General features: G+C 48.8%; 1 long non-coding RNA gene across 1 annotated transcript; it reads right to left on the reverse strand.

The window, feature by feature from the left end:
* Positions 1-789: 789 nt before the first annotated feature.
* Positions 790-3,283, reverse strand: LOC117227823 (uncharacterized). Its single transcript, XR_004492148.2, has 2 exons — positions 2,465-3,283; positions 790-1,558 (listed from the first exon to the last, which is right to left on the reverse strand). It is a non-coding gene; the product is annotated as an uncharacterized LOC117227823 (long non-coding RNA).
* Positions 3,284-8,996: the final 5,713 nt, after the last annotated feature.

Genomic DNA, 8,996 nt, shown 5'->3' on the forward strand with positions numbered 1-8,996 from the left:
TTTTGCAAGGCGGAGGATCGTTTCACTGTTTGATCGAAAATATTTTATTTCGATGATTTTTGGGGGGGAACATTTGTAAGTATATATGATTTTTCTAATTGGAAATACTACGTTTCGACGACGTTTAGGGATCTCTGTTATCCGAAAGGTATCGTTTTACGCGACGAACGATATTTTATAGGTCGTCCACTGGATACAGAGGACTGTTTTACTTTTTATTGGGTCGCGTGTCGCGATTAATGAATGAACTAAATACCATTGTCCCTCTGCAGACTGTGTCCCTCGTTTTCCATTTCAACGGAAGACAAAAGACAGGCGCGCACCGCGCCGCGAACTGTCTGAGAACGGTCTACGGAACTTCGCGGACAATCTGCGGACGTTTGCAGAGCTCGTGACGCCGACACATACATGTACGCGCGCTTGCGTGTGGGGACAATCCGCGCGGAGCTTAGTCCGTCTTCCCTTCGTCTCGATACAATAAAACGTACTAATTACTGGCTGCTCGCTGATCGAACGCACCCTAAATCTTGCACAGTTTTCAAAATTCTCCGGATAACGTTGCCACCGTCCCTCCTCCCCTCACCTTCGATCTACACGTTTAAAAACTCGTCGGTGTGAAATTGACATTTAATTATATATATATGTTATACAGTAACTGTCGTTAAATAATAATATAGAATATATAAAAAGTAGAAAATAATAATTGTTATATTAATGATAACATTGATAATAATATACAAATAATAGATGATAATATCAGGTCTGGTAATAATTAATGTCGTTTTCCAATAGATTTTTAAAACTAATTTATTTAAACGAAACAAAACCATTTCATCAACAGCAAAGCTTGCAGCAAAGTTTGTTAATTGCGCTTCACACTTTTTGTATGTATCACACGTTTGTAGGTTATGTTGATTAAATTAGCGGCATGCAGGATTCTAAACGAACACTAAGAAATGACGCTAATTATGACTACTAATTATTACTGTATCATATTATAATAATAATTATATTAATAATAATATTCGTAATAATATACGCACAAACAATAGACGATAATATATCATATTATAATAATAATTACATTAATAATAATATTCGTAACAATATACGCACAAATAATAAATGATAATATATCATATTATAATAATAATTACATTAATAATAATATTCGTAATAATATACATACAAATAATAAATGATAGTATATCATATTATAAAAATAATTGTATTAATAATAATATTCGTGACAATATACGTACAAACAATAGACGATAATATATCATATTATAATAACAATTATATTAATAACAACGTTCATAACGATACATAAATAATAAATAACAGTCTTAATTAATTTCGCTATCTCCGATTACGAAGATTTCCCGATCGGCAGCAACGACAGCGCCGCGGAAGATTTTTCCGTCGGTCCGCGTCGGTTTTCGGCGTAGACTGTACATGCCGCGGTCACGGAAAACGCGGCATAGAACTGACAGGTTGCGTAATTACCGGCGCGGGCCTCTTCTTCTGCCCCGGTGTAGCACCCGGCAGTCGGACTCTGCGAACCATTCAACACGGCCGCGGGGTAATGTTACGGTTAAGGATAAACGTAATTTACGTAATTGCGTCGTTTACTCGCGGTTGAATACACTTCATAAAGAAGCGTGGAACGTTCCGCCGCGCACGGGGGTCTATTCAACAACAGGATTTAATTCGTGCACGCTGCTACTATTGACCCGATTGCCATGGAACATCGCGGCCACCAAATTGAGGCTCCGCCGCCGCTTCGACAGTTACGTTGTGTGTCTGCGATCGCCGCGGATCGGTTCTCGCCGTTATCGATCCCAGAATTCTTTTTTTCGCGGCGGGTCGACGAGATTAGACTCGCGGCGTAAAGCACGACGCGATTCGCGACTCGGCCGCTCTAAATTGCTTTTACGTCGCGACGCGCTTCCGTTACGCTCCGAGGGCCCAGATTCCACAGGGAGGTTCCTGAGGTCATTTGAAGCAACTTTTTCCTTTGCGAAAATGTTCTCCGAGGCTTCGTTTACGAGTTATTAACGAAAAAACACTGACCAATAAGAGGCGAGCTCGGCTGGCGCGCAGACGGCCCAGCCAACGAGCGCGCGGAGCCCGGTTCCGCGCACTGTTTTTCGTTAATAACTCGTAAACGAAGCCGCGGATCGCTTTTTCGCTAAGGAAAAAGTTGCTTCAAATCACCTCAGGAATCCCCTACTTTCGGATTGCGAGGCATTCTTGGGACATCCTGTGTATCCCCTTGACCCTCTGGAGTCTGATTCATTTTTCCTTAATTTTCATTATATCTGATGTCAAGTTTTATACGTACACGTAAGATGCTAATAACAAGAAACGTTGATATTTCATTGGTGTACAATCTGCGCGCTGAGGTTATGGTTTTACGAGAACACGATTACCGAAAACAAGTGAATCGCTTATTACTAACCTTAAAGAGTAGATTCAACGCAGCTTGGACAATAATACAAATCCGGATACTGTACAATTTAGCACGTGCTGGCTGGCCCGACTTCGCCGCCGAACCGAGAGGTTATGTCGTTACGTGTAAACAAAGTATGCGCGCGTAATACGTTCTAAGACCGATATATATATATATTCGTGTACGGTGGAAAAAAGGGTTTCGTTTCTCCCCCAATTATCGTACGAAATACGTAGATGGGACACAATTACGTCCCGACAGACTCCAAGGGGTTAAAATCCAGCGGCGAGAAGCTTCTCTCTCGGCGCGAAGCATTCCGGGTGGGCGTGATTACGTTGCTCCCGCTTTTCACAGGAACAGAGTGGAATGCTCCGCGAGGCAATCCGCGTCGAACACCTGTCTTCAGAGTTTCCGGCGTCGCGGTCGAACGCGTCCAGAAAACCGTGCGCCGCCGCGATCCCCGACGCGCGTTCGTTTATTGTGGGAGCGACAGTCTTTCCCCCCAGGTTTTCAGAATACATCGGCCTCGTTTCCGAAATACGTGCACACAGGCTCGCGCGAGTCCAACGGGCACACGGACGCGCGTATGAAAATTCGTCGACGCGGGGATCCGCGGCGCGGCGCGGCGCGGCGGTTCGAGTCGAGTCGTTTCCAGCCGATCGCAACGAAAGCCATAAAAGCCGTTGCCAAATCGTCGCCGCTTGCTCGACCGTCCCGTCCCGTCCCGTCCGCCCGTCCGTCCGTCCGTCCGTCCGCTCGCGTTCCCCTCCGGCTCCCCTTCGTCGTCTCGTCACGTTCTCGCCTCGCCCCGTCTCGCTCTCGCTCGTTTTCCTTCTGCTTCTGGCTCGACGACCGCGGCGCGCGGGTTCCACCGGCTCGCCTCCTCCCTCTCTCTCCGTCGTACCCGGCGACCGTCCGTCTCCCGTCTCCGTCCCTCCCGCTCGCTTCATTGTCCGCGCCTATATCCCCTTCGGCACGTCTCACCTTTTTCGATCGTCGTCGGAACGCGAGGGGCCTCGCTTCGCGATTGGAAAGCGCCGCCCCACCCTATTCTGGCCTCCTCTATCTCCCTTTTTCTTTCTTTTCCACCCGGTCTCCGTCACTCTCTCTCTCTCTCGCTCGCTCTCGCGCCAGCGGCTGTTCTCTCTCGCCGGCTTTTTCTCTCGCTCCGTTTAACTCGATTCCTCCTCTTCCGTCTCGGACGCGGTTCGACGCGGCTCGACGCGGCGCGGCGCGGCGTTTCGTTCGACGCTTTTTTTTTCCTTCTCTTTCCGTCCCCCTCGCTCGTTCGCTCGCTCGCCGACCCCATCGCGAGTCGAGCCGAGTCGATTCGATATCGTGGATCGTGGCACAGCATCGCCGCGCCACCGACGCCGGGGCACCGGCTGCGACGGTGGCCGGCTGGCCGGGGAAAAAAATCCGCTCTCGTCGAGAGAGCCGAGCCTCGGGAGAGTAACAGGCCCCCGTGAGACGACGGTCGGAGGAATAAGCGTAAAAGGGGGCGAAAGGGAGCGAGCGGGAACCGGCGAGTCGGGGCTCGGCTTGGCTCTCGGGCTCTGGCGCGGCGCGCCGCGCCGAGCCGAGCCGCGCCGCGCCGCGAAGGAAGAGGGAGGGGGCCGGGGGAAGGACGCGGAGAGGACGTCGGTGCACGCGGCTCGGCTCGGCTTCGCTCGGCGCGGCGCGGCGGCACGAAGAGGCGACTGGCACATGTACGCGCGCGGGTAGAGCCGTGGGTAGGGCCCTGCCAACTCGACCGACAGACCGGCCAGCCGGCCAACCAACCAACCAGCCATCAGCCATCCTGTCATAGACAGGATGTGAGGGTCCGCGAGTCCGGGGCCGAGTCGCGACGCGACGCGACGCGATGCGACGCGACGCGTCGAGCCGAGTCGCCGCGTCCTCCTCGCCGTCCGTCCCGTCCGTCCGTCCGTTCGTCCGTCCGTTCGTCTTCTTCCTCATCCTCTCTCGCGGTCGCCGCTCTATACCGCTACGCGCGAGTCACTCAATGTCAAATCGAAAGTCGCCGACTTTTAAATGCACCCAGCCTATATATTGCGTAACTCGCGGGATTGACCCACTTCGTCGCGTACACCGCGTACACCGTGCCGGCGGTTTAGATAAAAAATAGAAAAAAGAATGAATCGTCGAAGTGCTCGCCCGCGAACTTCAGGCTCGCGGCGATTCGAGAGGCGCGTCGGGTAGGAGACGGTCTCGCAGACAATGCTTGGCAAGCCAAGCTAAATGTCGTTAAGTTACGACGAGGCGTTAGATTCTTAGAAAAAGTCGGTTGCGGGCTGTAAAGCGTCGGGCGTGTTGAGTTTTGTAAATCATTCGATGTCCGTGCTGCATGATCTACGGTTGTTGGATAAGTATAGTTGGTTCTCTGGGTGACGCTCCTTTCGGTTTGGTTTGGTAGAATTTTTGACGAGTAATTTATCGAAAGCCCGTTTTTGCAACGCGTGAGTTTAATTGAACGTTTTATTTAATTTGCTGCGGTCTGATATAAAACGTATAAAATAAAGATATTAACTATATTATGTTATACTATATTATACTATAATTTGTATTTAATTTAGTTTAATTCATTAATTTAATTATGTTATATTTAAAATAAGAACTATAATTTTTATTTTTATTTTATTCTTACCTTTTATTTATATTATATATATAGAAAAAGTAGTTTCTCTGTATACTATAATATTTTCATCGATTATAATTTGCCGCATTTTATTCTTCTCTGGACAAAGTCGCCCTAGTCGTCCTAATCGCCCCGACTGACTGACATTATCTATGTTTATTAGAAATTTAAGCTTATTTCTGGCTTTAAATTACTACTTTTCTCACGGTCACCTAACGCACACTGTTTATTTATATCTTCTTTCACAGTTACTGAAATTATAGGAACGTCTGAACCAAAAGTTGTTTACCAAACTTTCTCACCGCAGCATATATTGTATCAGAAATCGTACAAAATCCGAATTAATCAAACTTAAACGCTGTCATAAATTGCATCGAAAGTCGTCGATAACGCATGAACGCATTAGTCGCGGTCAAAGCTCGGTGATTCTAGCGTTAAAGAAAAAAGAAAGACAGGTCGCCCATAGCGATGAAAATTTTGTCCCGACGTATATTATAAAATTGTATAATAAGATCTCCACTAGAAACTAACCCGTCGTATATAAAGTATAATATAAATATAATATAAAGTATAAAGTATATAGTATATAGTATATATATAAAGTATACAGTATATATAATATAAAGTAAATGTAATATAAAGTAAAAAAGCAGGTCGCCCGTGGCGGACGAAAGTTTGGCCACCCCTGGTGCCGCGAGTCCGCGGAGAATCCGCGAAGATGCGCCGAATTCTGCGATACGGTTCCACGTGGAACGGCTCGCGCACGGCGGCAGAACGTATTCCTCGGTCTGTCCTTATCTCTCGGTGCGCGCGCGTTCCGCTCTTTTCCGCCGGTGTTTATCGCGAGGTATACCCTGTCTCGCCGACGTCTTCCTCTTTCACCGTGCGCGCGCGCGCGCGCGCGAACGAACGTGGGCACGCCAGCTCACGCGCGTGCACGCAGAAGCACGCGTGCGAACCCCGGCCCCCTTCCCCCCCTGGTGCCGCGCAGCGAGGAGCGTAGCGCAAGCGGCGAGGCGTGCTTGAAAAAGGGAGCCAGTTCCCGGTCGAACGAGGGGCCATCTATCCGGCTGGCTAAACACCGGCTGGACGGTCTAAAACGTCGCGGAACGCCGGGACAAAACGGAACGAAACGCTAATTTCCACATGTCGATCGACCCCCGGTACCTGGTAATCGATCTCGTAAAAACTGGTTTAAATCGAATTCATCGTGCCCGTCCGCGGACGACGACGTTCAACGTCGTCGTTATGCTTCGCCGCTCTCGCTCGGCCTCTTCTCGCCGCCGCGCCGCTCCCCACCACTCCTGCTCCGCCGTGCCCCCTCCGCCGCGCCGCGCCGCTTTTTCTTTTCCCATCGTCGTTACGCTTTTTTCCGTCTGCGCGTACGCAGAAGCGCGGAGCGCGCGAGATGCACGCAAGTAGCGCGCGCGCGCCCGGATCGAGGGAGACACATACTCGAGGGGAAATTTAAAACGAGGAGCGCGAGGGAAGGGAGGGGGGCGGGAGCCGAGCGCGGCAGCGAAGGGGGATCCCGCGACTCGTCCGCGAGTCGACGAGAGCCGAGAGCTCGCCGCCGCGCCGCGCCGCGCCGCCGGGACCGTGGCAAGACATTCGGAGCCGATGCGAAGCGGGCCGGTGTCCGGTTTCGCTGGGAAAATCGTCGATAGGGATACATACCGATGCCCCGTCCGCTCCGATTCTGCATTCTTCGTCGACGCGTATCGCGCCCGCCTTCCGTGTCAAAACCGCCGCGCAAACGCGCGCGACCAGCGCCGCGGCTGCTTTATCGTTCGCCTGTCAACGTTCCACCTTCTGCGCACCGAGCTCTCTCGCGGGGCGCGTCATCGAAAAACCGCGACAGCATTTCCCGGAAGCGTAATTCGAATGCCTCTTCTTCTCTGTGTGTGTATATATCTGACGCGCCGTTGTGTGCGCGGCCTCCGCGTTGATTCTTATTCGCGGCGGTAATGCCTACTTTGTTTTATGGCGGACCGACCCGTTGAACGAACTGTTCTCGTCGGCGATCGGCGATTAATACGTTGTACATGGACGCGTTACCGCGGGGGCAATGATATTTTTACGAGACGAGGTATAGCGAATTCTTTACGATTGTTGCTCCGCTTCGAGGATAATGTAAAGAAATGTAATATAATGTAGTATAATACATTTATATGCAAATACAACACAATGTAATATAATGTATTTATAAGTAAATATAATGCAATGTAATATAATGCATTTATAAACAAATATAATGCAATGTAATATAATGCTTTTATAACCAAATATAATGCAATATAATATAATGCAGTGTAATATAATATATTTATGAACAAATATAATACAAAATAATATAATACATTTATAAACAAATATATTGAAAAATAATATAATACATTTATAACCGAATATAATGCAATGTAATATAATGCATTTATAACCAAATATAATGCAATACAATGTAACACATTTATAAACAAATATAATGCAATATAGTAATAAAATAAATGGATATACAATAAAATAATAATAAACAGAAATGAAGCCACAAGGTTGAAACAATCGCATCTTCTCTTCCCAAATTGTCCATCTTCGTACCATTTCCTCAAACAGCAACGTACAGTTACCTCCTCGCACGTTGCTTCTCTCTTACATTCAATAAAACGAATGTACTATTTTTTCAACATACATATATACAATATAACGAACTGATTAAGAGAGTCGCTTTTACAACACCCGCGAACGCGAACACGTCTCCCCCCCGTAGTGGGTGGGTGAGGGGGAAGCGTTCCGATGCGACGAAGGAGAACACGTAGCATCGAGAATGAAAGCAATAGAGACAGAGATAGAGATAGAGATAAATATCTATATATATAATATCTATAATATCTATATGTAAATATATATATATATATATATATATATATATATATATATATATATATATATATTAATAATATATATCTGTCTCTATTGCTTTCATTCTCGATGCTTGATATATATATAGAGAGAGAGAGAGAGAGAGAACGCATAAAACTGCAAGCGCGAAAATTACGCGCGAAACCATAACGCAGCAGAGTATACGCATCTTTCTCCCGATATAAACGCCATCACTAAAAAAAGAAGAACCGAAACCAAAACCAAAAACAACCAAGCCCGAATTTCCTAAGCGAGCGAAGTCAAAGACGAATATCTCGATCGCCGATCGTCCGAACGAAACGGTTAACGATACGAAACAACGGTCCGAGGTTGTCCAGGCTCGGCCTCCATAACATTCTAACCGAGCGCGCGGGCAGCGTGTGGGTCGCGCTGGCGGGTGCGCGGGGCGGGGGAGGGGGGCGGTGGGTTTGGTTGGAACCCCGTAACGATTTAGCCGAGACCACGGCCAAAAGCCGGGGTCCGATTCAGCGTGATCGAGGCAGCGGTCCAAAAAAAAAGAAACGAGACCGCGGACCGTCGGAGTCACACAGAGAGAGAGCGAGAGATAGAGAGTGAGAAAGAGAGAGAGAGAGAGAGAGCCGGGCCGAGAATACCCGAAACGGTGTGCCTAACCGCGTCGCGTCGCGTCGCGTCGTCGCGGAACGCGATTCGATGCTGGCGCTCGATACGCTTCTACGCGTCTAAACGGCGTCCAATTATATCCGCGTATCTCGCTTTTCAGCGCGGCCAACTCGCTCGCTCGTTCGCCTCGCTCGCTCGCTCGGCCGCCGCACGGCAGTCCGGCGGCCCGACCGGCGGCCCGACCGACCGACCGACCGACCGGCCGGCCGGCCGGCCGACCGTTCGCTTTTACCATCAATAACCACTCGCGGCTAATAAGGATGTCCATCGTCTGGCGATCGCGGAACGCGGGTACCGCACCGATGCATAGGTACCGAGCCGCATAGCTACCGAGTTCCGAGC

Source organism: Megalopta genalis, chromosome 8, assembly GCF_051020955.1.
Source record: "Megalopta genalis isolate 19385.01 chromosome 8, iyMegGena1_principal, whole genome shotgun sequence".
In the NCBI taxonomy this organism is placed as follows: domain Eukaryota; kingdom Metazoa; phylum Arthropoda; class Insecta; order Hymenoptera; family Halictidae; genus Megalopta; species Megalopta genalis.